The sequence below is a fragment of the Neomonachus schauinslandi genome, chromosome 11, assembly GCF_002201575.2.
Source record: "Neomonachus schauinslandi chromosome 11, ASM220157v2, whole genome shotgun sequence".
Taxonomy (NCBI): domain Eukaryota; kingdom Metazoa; phylum Chordata; class Mammalia; order Carnivora; family Phocidae; genus Neomonachus; species Neomonachus schauinslandi.
The window spans coordinates 64,944,597-64,957,145 of NC_058413.1; the positions used below are offsets into that span (position 1 = coordinate 64,944,597).

A 12,549-nucleotide genomic window follows, 5' to 3' on the forward strand; every position below is an offset into this window, starting at 1 on the left:
ATAAAGGGCTAGTATCCAAAATCTATAAAGAACTTCTTAAACTCAACACCCAAAGAACAAATGATCCAATCAAGAAATGGGCAGAAGACATGAAAAGACATTTTTCCAAAGGAGACATCCAAATGGCCAACAGACACATGAAAAAGTGCTCAACATAGCCCGGCATCAGGGAAATCCAAATCAAAACCTCAATGAGATACCACCTCACACCAGTCAGAATGGCTAAAATTAACAAGTCAGGAAATGACAGATGTTGGGGGAGATGCGGAGAAAGGGGAACCCTCCTACACTGTTGATGGGAATGCAAGCTGGTACAACCACTCTGGAAAACAGTATGGAGGTTCCTCAAAAAGTTGGAAATAGAGCTACCATATGATCCAGCAATTGCACTACTGGGTATTTACCCCAAAGATACAAATGGAGGGATCCGAAGGGGTACATGCACCCTGATGTTTATAGCAGCAATATCCACAATAGCGAAACTGTGGAAAGAGCCAAGATGTCCATCGACAGATGAGTGGATAAAGAAGATGTGGTATATATATACAATGGAATATTATGCAGCCATCAAAAGGAATGAAATCTTGCCATTTGCAACGACGTGTATGGAACTGGAGGGTGTTATGCTGAGAGAAATAAGTCAATCAGAGAAAGACATGTATCATATGATCTCAGTGATATGAGGAATTCTTAATCTCAGGAAACAAACTGAGGGTTGTTGGAGTGGTGGGCGGTGGGAGGGATGGGGTGGCTGGGTGATAATCATTGAGGAGGGTTTGTGCTATGATAAGCGCTGGAATTGTGCAAGACTATTGAATCACAGATCTGTACCTCTGAAACAAATAATATGTTAAAAAAAAAAAAAGAAGAAGATAGCAGGAGTGGAAGAATGAAGTGGGGAAATCGGAGGGGGAGACAAACCATGAGAGACGATGGACTCTGAAAAACAAACTGAGGGTTCTAGAGGGGAGGGTGGTTGGAGGATCGGTTAGCCTGGTGATGGGTATTAAAGAAGGCATCTCTGCAGGGAGCTCTGGGGTTATACACAAACAATGAATCATGGCACCTACATCAAAAACTAATGATGTAATGTATGGTGATACTCATAACATAATAAAATTTTTAAAAAAGCAAAATGGATCAAAGTCCTACATTTAAGAACCAAAACTATAGAACTCATAAGAGAAAACAGGTATAAAACCTCTATGACATTGGGTTAGGCAATGGATTCTTAGATATGACATCAAAGGCACAAGCAACCAAAGTGAAAAAAATAAGTAAAAATCTTTGCCTCAAATGAAACTATCAATAAAGCCAAAAGACACCCACAGATGGAATATTCACAATGAATGTGATAAGGGCCTATTATCTAAAATATATAAAGAACTATCAACAACAGAAAGACAAACAACCTAATTTAAAAATGAACAAAGATTTGAACAGACATTTCTCCAAAGAAGACATACAAATGGCCAATAAACACATGAAAAGATGCCCAATATCATTAGTCATTAGGAAAATACAAATCAAAACCACAATGAGGAAGTGCACCCAGCAGTCCTGCAGATCTGTCTCTTGCTTCAACAGTGTTTGGATAGAATGGACCCAGGGACACCCCTTCTACCAGCCTCTGACCACCCTCCAGCCTTTTTTCCAGTCACAAGCTTTGGAGCCATCTTCTCAGCCACACTCTGCCTCCAGGACCAGCCAACACCTTATTTTGAGCTTAGCTCCTTATTACCAATTAACCATGAACTTCCAGATTCATCAGAATTATTCCACCAAGGTGGAGCCTGCCATCAACTGCCTGGTCAACATGCAACTGCAGGCCTCCTACACCTACCTCTCTCTGGGCTTCTATTTTGACCATGATGATGTGGCTCTGAAGAACAGGGGCCACTTCTTTGAGTTGGTTGATAAGAAGCCCAAGGGTCCTGAGTGTCTCTTGAAAATGCAAAACCAGTGCAGTGGCCACACCCTCTTCCAGGATGTGCAGAAGCCATCCCAAGATGAGTGGAGTAAAACCCTGGATTCCATGGAAGCCACATTGCTTCTGGAGAAGAACCTGAAGCAGGACCTTTTGAATCTGCATGCCCAGAGTTTCTGCACATGCAGACCCCCACCTCCATGACTTCCTGGAGAACCTCTTCCTAGATGAGGAGGTGAAGGCAGGCAATAGGCAGCTTTTTAACCACCCTGGTGCCCTCTTCCAAGCTGTGGACCAAATGGAAACAATAAAGCTTTTCACCACAAATAGACAAACAAAAACCCACAAGGGGAGACACTTCCCACCAGAAAATAGTGGCTACAATAAGAGACACAAAATAATAAGTGTTGATCAGGATCTGGAGAAAGTGGAATACATTGCTGAATGAAAATGGTACAGCCACTTTGAAAAAATTTGGCAATTCCTTCCAAGTTTTATAAAGTTCTGTATAAAAATGAATAAATAGAAAAGAGAATCAGAATGAAAAACACCAATGAACTTTTTAGAGCAAACTATAGGTAGGGAACTTCCAATCTAATGATGAACATGAGAAATCCAAAACGGATCTATATCTCTCACATAAGATTCAACCACGATGAAAACAAATAATAATAGTATTTTGACCTGCTCACATTAGTACACTTTTCATGTTTTCAATCCTATAATCCCACTTAGATAAGCTGTGGTAAGGCCGTGAAACTGGTGATTTTACAAAGCTATCGCCACCACTACTACCACAAAGGCCAGAAGGGATTTTTGAAGGAGGCCAGAAAAAAGAAAGCCACAGAAACAACAGGTGCTCTGAACAACTTGGGAGAGAGAGCTGAACTGCTCCTCAGGGTGATCCTAAGAACTAGCATATTTTCAAATCCCTGTTGGAAAAGAGACACAAGTAACTTACCTCCAAGTTCCTCTTTATTTCACTCCACAGTCCCTGAGAAGTGACATGTACACCACTGTTTAGTACTAACAGGCTCTGAGATGCCAGAGTTCACTCCCAAGGAAAAAATAGCCTTTGAATTAAGAATCCTTTGTACATATGTTTTCTTTGAGAAACAAACAAATTTAGTTGATTATTGACAAATTCATTTTTTAAATTCTGTGATCCATAAGCTTGGATATGTCTTGGAAGGAATACGGAATTGTGAATGAAGCACAGGCTTTGGAATCCAGAAAAAATGTTCTATCACTTTCTAGCTGTGTGATTTCAGGCTTGTAATAACAATGCTTACATATCACTGGGTATTCTAACCATTTCAATAGGTTAACTCATTTAACTTTCATAATAACTCTATATGTAGTATTATTATTGATTCTACCTTAAAGATGAGGAGCTGAAGTTTAGAGAGATAAAGTAGTTTTATCAAACCCTACAAGTAAGTGACAAAACTAGGATTTGAATGCAATCACCTTAGTTCCAGAGACAACACTCCTATTTCATCATATTGATTTTTTATGTGCTGTTTCTGATATTTTTTCCTTCATTGCTCTTTATTCAACTATAAAACAGAATGAATGAATTCATAGGAACATAATAAAGATTAAATAATATATATGAAGCACAGTTCCTAGAAATATAGTAGGTATATGATAAATAGATTCTACTATGATGGTTATTAACATAGATTATGGTGTAGGGTCTAAAAGCAGCCCCATTATCTCTCCCAGAACTCAGTATTTCCAGGTAGATAGATGAGAGATGATAGATAGATAGATGATAGATAGATAGATAGATAATAGATAAATTTGTCAGTATCTGGAAAATAAAATTTCATGAAACTTTGGAGAACAATGTAGAGAATTCTAATATCAATTGCTCTGTAGTTTATGTATATGACTTAATGTTAACAAATATTATAACCACCTATGTTTTAACTTTTCTGAGTTATAACTCATAGAATAAAATAACATAAGAATACTTAAGGGTCATTTAATTCAAATTGCAAGCCATAGTAGAAACAGATTCTACAGCATCTCTGACCTCAAATTTCAAATTCCATTTCCATACTTCCATCTTCTTCATTATGTTACTCATCCCATTGTTACATAGTCTTAATTTTTCAGAAAGTAATATCCTCTATTAAAATGAAATAAGCTTACCTTCAACTAAAAAAATTTAAAAAAAATAAATTAAGTTCAATCAGCCCCTCCATATAATTGTTCTAGTTTGAAATATAGATGTTAGAGGAGTTTTAAACTCAACTCACATTTAAAACTCTCCTTGATGCTTTGGTCCCCACTTTGTTCACTCCTCTGCATGATTTGTATACACATCTTTTTTTCTTCATTAAATTATTAGATCACTTGAAAGGAGGGAGCTTATCTTTTTATTTGCCCTTGTAACTGTTACAGTGTCCAACACCATGCCTAGTATAAAGAAAATGTTTACTAAATATATATGCAAAAGAAAGAAGGAGGAACTAGAACAGGAGGAAAGAAGGAAAAGAAACAGAGAAGGCAAGGAAGAAAACAGAAAGGCAACTAAAAACTAACAAAAAACTAAAAGTTAGAATGAAGAGCATTCTGTCTTCATGAAATATACTTTATCTTTGTGAAAAATATTCCAGTATATATCAACTATTGCAAAGTTTACTCTACAATCACTTTCATAACATTTTATTAATTATCTTAGTTTCTAACAGTTGTTCTGGTAAAGAAAATATAAGATGGTATTTAGTCCATTTTCCTCAGAATTAACTAGCCTGAAAATTGGGTGATACTTTGGACTAGAAGGAGTTGTCAATTCTTCTGAAAAATCAGAAAGGGTTAGGTTTAGTTTCCCCATTTAAATACAAGTACTACTAGTGAGCTCTCAATGTAATTTACACTCAATGTGTAACATTTTCAAAACTAAGGTTTAAGGAAGGCCCACTGTATGAATCCAAGCTTTGCCAGCTGTCAAGTAACCATTCTATGTCCGGCAGCTGTGGATGGTGAACAATGCAACTAATGTAGCTGTCAGAAAGCCAAGTATTTTGTTTATGACCTCAATAGTGAACCATGAATACTGGCTAATTTCTGGCCACCATGTGCAAAAGGGCATCCTCTTACTTTCTGTCAAGTCAGTAATGTTTAAAGGGAATTATATTACTCTGAGTTCAATAAATCTAGAATAATGGGCATAAGAATCTCATAATCTTAAATATTGAGTCTAGAAAAATTCAATATATCTATATAAAATAGATTATTTGCCCTACCTTTGATTTCCTTTTATCTGTTGCTTAAAAGTTCAGAAAACTGTAGGATTTGTATACTTGAAAATAGTTTAAAAACAAATGAAAACAGTAGATTAAAAAGCATTAGTCCATCTAAAATTTTTTACAAACCAGTGAGCATGGCAATAGCCAATTTCAGATAAAAGGAGGGAAGCTTTGGTAGCTAAAGCAACACACAGCAGGTGAGTGACAGCAAAAAACAACACTGATGTCTGTGCTACCCACAGCAGATGTCAGGCCCTGACCCTGCCAAAACACACTGAAATGTGTGACTATCACTGGTTTAGCACAAAAGATGGTTAAACTAATTGTTAAATCCTCAAAAAGCTGAGAAAAAATAACTGAGCTTTCAGTCATTATTTTATTAATTCAACAGATAGTTATTAAGCAGTCAATCACAGACTAAAGTCCAAGCATTCAAGACTAGTATAAGACAAGTTCCCTATTCTCACAATCTAGTGTGAGACAGATATATAAACATAAATGGAAAAAGTGTTAATAAAGAACAAAGCATTAGATTATTTAGGAAAGGCTCCACAGAAGAGGTAACATTTAAGCTGGGTACAAAAAAACTGAGAAGGGCATACCAGGCAAATGGGAGAGCATGGATAGAGGTACAGAACATAAAAGGGCCTGGCTTTGGAGAAAAACTGAATTTGAGTGTAACTACAGTCCAGAGTTTGTGTTGGTGGTTTATGGGAAATGCAACTGGAGAAGTAGGTTAGTATCAGATTGTGAAAGCAGAGAGTGAAAACCTACAGAGGAAAGCAAGATGATGGTATGAATCTGCTTATTTGGGGGAAAAGATGCCTCAGGTAGACATGTGGAAGACAGCCTGCAGTGGGAAGGAGCTGGTGGCAAAAAGACAAATGTGGTAAGCCATTGTAATAATATACCAAGCAAAAGAACACAGGAGCCTGAAATATGACACTGGCCCTAAAGATAGTGAGAGGTAAATGCAAGAGATGTTTCTAAGGTAGAAGTAACAGGATCTGAGGGGAGAGAAGAACCACATAAAGCTCCAAGCCTCTAACTTGTACACTGAGATAGTAATGGATATTTACAGACTTACGGAGGAGAAAGAAATGGAAGTGTAGCTTGAATGGTTTTATGAAAGGGAAAGCTCTGGAGACCCTAATCTACTCTGGTTTAAAGACAAGGGTGGGATCTAGGTGAAGATACCTAAAAGATAGAAATACAAGTTTGAGCTCAGAAGAGAGGTCAGTATTAGAGATAAATATATGGGAGACATTGGCATATATGCACTTAAAATAGGAAACTATTAGATGACTCAGGGAGAGTGTACAGAAGTGAATTGAGAAGACCAAAGATGTAGGATCTGGAAACACTACCACTGAATGGATTTTAAAAAGTGTAGCCATCAAAGGAGACCAAAAAGAAATAAGAACTTATTTATTCCAAATTGCCCAGCCATTCCCATTATTCAACTACTATTGATCGCCTACTATGGACCAATCATGTGCCAGGGAGTAGAGATATAAAAATGAACATGATAGAGTTTCTGTAAAAGGATTGCTGATGAGGTTCATGAACAAATAGATTCTCACAAAACTGTTTTACAGGTACTATAATACAAAAATTCACAGGCTGTGAGGAGAGCACAGGATGGAACCTATTTAAAGGAGAACCAAGCCATAAGAGACTCTGGACTCTGGGAAACAAACTGAGGGTTACAGAAGGGAGGCAGTTGTGGGGAATGGGGTAATTAAGGAGGGCAAGTGTTGTAATGAGCACTGGGTGTTATATGCAACTAATGAATCATTGAACACTACATCAAAAACTAATGATGTACTATATGTTGGCTAACTGAACACAATAAATTTTTAAATAAATAAATATAAATCAATCAATAAATAAAGGAGAACCAAGAAAAGTTATATCGATCAAAGGAAGAGAAAAGAGATTTGCAAGAAATAGCATTAGTACCGGCAAATGTCATTTCATGTAGACATTATTAAAATTTGAATGCTGGCATTTAGAGTCTGTATCAAGTTACTCTTTTCAATAGAACATGCTAACTCTTAACCCTCAAATATTTTCAGTGGTCCTTTATACATTCTGAGAGTATCATACAGCAATTGAGTCATATCTAAGAGACTGTGAAAAGGAAAACAATTGTTATTATATAGGTTCTACACCCAAATTAAGCATATTGAGACTGTAAAGAAAACCTCCAACAATCAGAGGATTCTAGAAAATCCTTTGAAATTTCATAGAAATTATATAGTTTCCTCTAGATGGAAAAGAGTGCCAGAAGAGGGAAAAGAATAACTAATACAATGGGTTGTTTTTTTAAATTGCTGAATGACATTTCATTTGATCAGTCACTGAGAATTCTGCATGCCAGCAAGATAGGATAGCATGGTTTGACATTCCCAAGCATCATGAAACTTGTGCTCAGTTCCAGGTCTGCCACTTGCATGCTGGATTTTAACTTTTCCCTTTTTAAAGTGAGTGATTTGAATAGAATACCCTAACATTCTGTGGCTCAATGAAGCTAACTCATATAAAGAAGAGACACAGTCTCTAAGAAATAAGTAATTAATACGCAAAAATGTATGGTATGGCCAAGAAGTTCATATGCATAAGATTTTCTCATCTGTGAATTATTTTTTAACAACAATTCTATCTAATAACAGAGATTGAAAAACAACTGAAGAACATGCAGGAAATTGAAGTTTACATGGAGAATGGAGGTGAGCATACAGATCACTTCTACTCAGCACACACATATATGTTGTGTGTATATTTAAGAACAATTAATATGCACTGAATTCTGCCTGCGCATGTGACATTTATTTTGACAGGTAAGAGTCTCCTCAAGTTGGGGTTATTTATTTTAATTTTTTTAAAAGATTTTATTTATTTATTTGACAGAGAGAGACAGCGAGAGAGGGAACACAAGCAGGGGGAGTGGGAGGGGGAGAAGCAGGCTTCCCACTGAGCAGAGAGCCTGACGTGGGGCTCAATCCCGGGACCCTGGGATCATGACCTGAGCCAAAGGCAGACGCTTAACAACTGAGCCACCCAGGTGCCCCATGGGGTTATTTATTTTAAACTACAAACGTGACATCTTGTGAGTTTTTCAATGTCAAAGGATATAGCTTTTTAAAAAATTTTTTATTAACATATAATGTATTATTTGTTTCAGGGGTACAGGTCTGTGATTCATCAGTCTTACACAATTCACAGCACTCACCATAGTACTTACCCTCCCCAATGTCCATCACCTAACCACCCCATCCCTCCCACCCCAGCACCACTCCAGCAACCCTCAGTTTGTTTCCTGATATTAAGAAGAGTCTGTTACAGTTTGTCTCCCTCTCTGATTTCATCGTTTCATTTTTCCCTCCCTTCCCCTATGATCCTCTCTCGTTTCTCAAATTTCTCATGTCAGTGAGATCATATGATACTTGTCTTTCTCTGATGGACTTATTTCGCCTAGCATAATACTCTCTAGTTCCATCCACATCGTGTATGCACTGAATTCTTAACATCTGCCAAACACTAAGTATTTCATACACACTATGTTACTACTCCATAACAACTCCATGAGGTTAAAAAGAATTATTTTCATTTTACATAAAAGGAAACTGAGACAAAGAAGTTAAATATCTTGTTCAAGATTACAGAACTAATCACTGACAGTAATGGGTTCAAACACAATTTATCTGAATCCACAGCCCATGCCCTTCACCATCCCACAAAACTAAATCTATAAATTAGGGTAACTTCAAGGAGGAGTCAAAGGAAAAGACTGAGTCCAGTATTGTACCAGTAGATTGAAAATTAAGAGGAATGAATCAGAGAAAGCCTCATGAAGGAGATAGATCTGAAGGTGTGATTTAAAGAAGTGCTACTACAATATTGATATCAGTGATTCAAATGTGTTTCATTTTCATGAAAAAAAAAAAAACCTAAATTGAATATATTCATTTAAAGTCAACAGGGAGCATCTAATCATCACACTAAATTGTACTTCATGGATCATAAGTAGTACTAACTTTCCACACAATTTATTCTTCAAACATAGAGTTGCACAATGTATATAAAGAGTGTAGACTGATGAGGGTCAAACCTCAGGTTCTAAATGGAAAACTTATTCATGAGACCATTAGACAATTACATCCAAATATCTGTGACAGGGTATGAAAAACCAGACTGAAGTGTAATAAATCCTCTCTGACAGAGACAGCAGGAGAAAAAAGAAGGAAAAAAATGAAGGTGTCTGTATAAGTTGAGATAAACATCACCGAGAAAAGAGTCAAGCTGCATGAGAGAATCTAAGAGTCAGCATTCTAGGGAAGTGGAATAAATTCTCAAAGGAATTCTTAAAACTCAAAACAAATTAGAATACTGAAAGCTCACTCAACAGCATTAGACAACCTATCAAAACGAATTCTCTTAAGTCCAAGCAGCTGCTGTGATGTGTCATCATGTCGCTAAGACAGAAAACCCAATTACAACTTCAGTGTCTACACCATAAAGACACTATGACTGGTGAGGGCCAGCAAAAAAGGTGCTGAGATTCAGAAAAACTATGGTAGGGAGTCCCTACTCCTCTGGCATTCAATAATAACACTAATCAGCATGAATCTTATTCATTCCTTATTCAACAAATATTTATTGAGGCCCTGTTCTGGGCACTAGAGACACATTAAGATGAATAATAATGTCTTTGTATATAGCATATCAGTTGATGCTAAGTGCTATGAAGAAAAATTAAGCAAGGAAAGGAAAAATGAGGAACATGGGAGACTAGCACAGGGAAAATAGCTTTAAACAGGATTGAGAGTGAAAGGGTGAGGAGGTGCAAGATGGTGGAGGAGTAGGAGACCTAAATTTTGTCTGGTCCCAAGAATTCAGCTGGATAGGGATCAAACCATTCTGAACACCTACAAACTCAACAGGAGATTGAAGAAAAGAATAACACAACTCTCTGAACAGAAAAGTGACCACTTTCTGGAAGGTAAGCCATGCGGAGAAGTGAATCTGAGGCAATATATGGGAAGATAGATGGCGGGGGGTGAGGGCCTCCATCAGCCGCTACTGGCAAGTGATAGAGCAGCACAGCACAAAATTGGAACTTTTAGAAGTTGGCTCTGCTGAGGGACGTTGCTCCAGTGGCTAAGCGGGGGGTGGAACCCTCACTGGGACAGTGTGGTCTCAGGACCCTTAGGGTAACAGGAAGACTGGGAGTGCCTGAGTGCAGCAGAGCTCCCAGGTATTGGAGCGGGGAAGCCAGCTGCAGAGACAGAGCCAAGGAGTGGGCTCTCAGCTCTGGGTTGCTATAAACCGTGATCCGCGGCACAGTCGGGCCACTGCTCCTCCAGCAGGGACCCAAGAAGCGGCAGATCTGGGGAGACTCCCCTTCCTCCCCTGGGAAGAGCGGTGCAGGAGCCCACCGCAAAAATCGGCTGGGTTTGGAAACTCCACACAGGGTCATGTGCCAGAGATAGAAATGCTCAGTGAGTGCGGAGTGCGGCAGGAGACCAGGGAGATGGGAGAGATTGACTGCTTTTCTCTGAGGGCTCACTGAGGAGTGGGGCCCCAAGTTCTCCGCTCCTCTGGGGTGGAGACTGGGAGGCCGCCATTTTCACTCTCGTCCTCCAGAGCTGTACGGAGCGCTTGCAGGGAACAAAAGCTCTCAAGAGCAAACTCGAGCAAATTACGTAGCCCGGACCCAGCAAGAACGGGGCGGTTCCACATCCGGCAAAGACATCTGGGAATCACGGCAACAGGCCCCTCTGCCAGAAGATCTGCAAGGACAGCCAGCCAGGACCAAGTTTACCGATCAATGAGAACGGCAGAACTCCAGCATTAGGAAAATACTGCACATAGAATTCATGGCTTTTTTACCATGATTCTTTAGTCTTTCAAAGTTAATTTTTTTTTAACTTTCTTCTTTTTTTTTCCTTTTTGAATTTTTCTTTTTCCCTTTTACAACCCACATATTATCAATCACGTTTTTTAAAAATCTTTTTTATTTTTCATTTTTAGACTCATATTCTATTCATTCATTGTAGTTAACCTTATTTTTGGTATATATATATAAGTTGTTCTCTCTTTAAATTTTGGGATACAGTTTCTTCTAACAGACCAAAATATACCCTAAATCTCTAGTGTACAGATTTGTTCTAGTTCTCCTGCCTGATCATATTCTGTCCCCCCCTTTTTTTTAATCCTCTTCTTTCTTTTTTCGACCAATTTCTTATCTTATCAATTCCTTATATAAAATCTTTTATAATTTTCAACTTTACAGTCATATTCCATCCCTTCATCATATTTACCCTTATTTTTGTATATATATGTTTTTCTTCCTTTAAAATTTTGGGAGGCACTTTCTTCTAACAGACCAAAATATGCCCAAAATCTAGTGTGTGGCACTGATCTATGCACCAGCCTGATCATATTTGATCATATTCTGTTTTTCTGTTTGTTTCTTTGTTTGTTTTTATCTTTTTCATTTTCTTATTTTTTTTTTCTTTTTCTTTCTTTCCCTTTCTTTTCCCCCAGTTTCAGGTCTCTTCTGATTTGTTTAGTGTATATTTTCTGGAGACGTTGTTCCCCTGTTAGCATTTTGTTCTCTCATTCATCTATTCTCCTCTGGACAAAATGACAAGACGGAAAAAATCACCTCAAAAAAAAAGAAGAAGAGGCAGTACTGACTGCCAGGGACCTAATCAATACGGACATTAATAAGATGTCGGATCTAGAGTTCAGAATGACTATTTTAAAGATACTGGCTGGGCTTGAAAAACGTGTGGAAGACATTAGAGAAACCCTTTCTGGAGAAATAAAAGAACTAAAATTTAACCAAGTCGAAAACAAAAAGGCTATTGAAGTGCAATAACAAATGGAGGAAATAACTGTTGGATAAATGAGGCAGAAGAGAGAATTAGTTATATAGAAGACCAAATGATGGAAAATAAAGAAGTGGAGAAAAAGAGAAAAACAGGGCACCTGGGTGGCTCAGTTGGTTAAGTATCTGCCTTTAGCTCAGGTCCTGATCACAGAGTCCTGGGATCAAGTCCTGCATCAGGCTCCCTGCTCCAAGGGAGGGAGGCTGCTTCTCCCTCTGCCTCCATCTCTTTCTCATGAAAAAATAAATAAAATCTTTTAAAAAAGAGAGAGAGAGAGATAAACAACTACTGGATCAGGAGGGCAGATTTCGAGAGATAAGTGATACCATAAGATGAAACAATACTAGAATAATTGGGATCCCAGAAGAAAAAGAAAAAGAGAGAGGGGCAGAAGGTATACTGGAGCAAATTATAGCAGAGAACTTCCCTATTTGGGGAAGGAAACAGGCATCAGAATCCAGGA

General features: G+C 38.0%; 1 pseudogene; it reads left to right on the top strand.

Annotated features, from left to right (window-relative positions):
• The first annotated feature begins 1,750 nt into the window (after positions 1-1,750).
• On the top strand, positions 1,751-11,024 carry LOC110577215 (annotated as a pseudogene).
• The last annotated feature ends 1,525 nt before the right edge of the window (positions 11,025-12,549 follow it).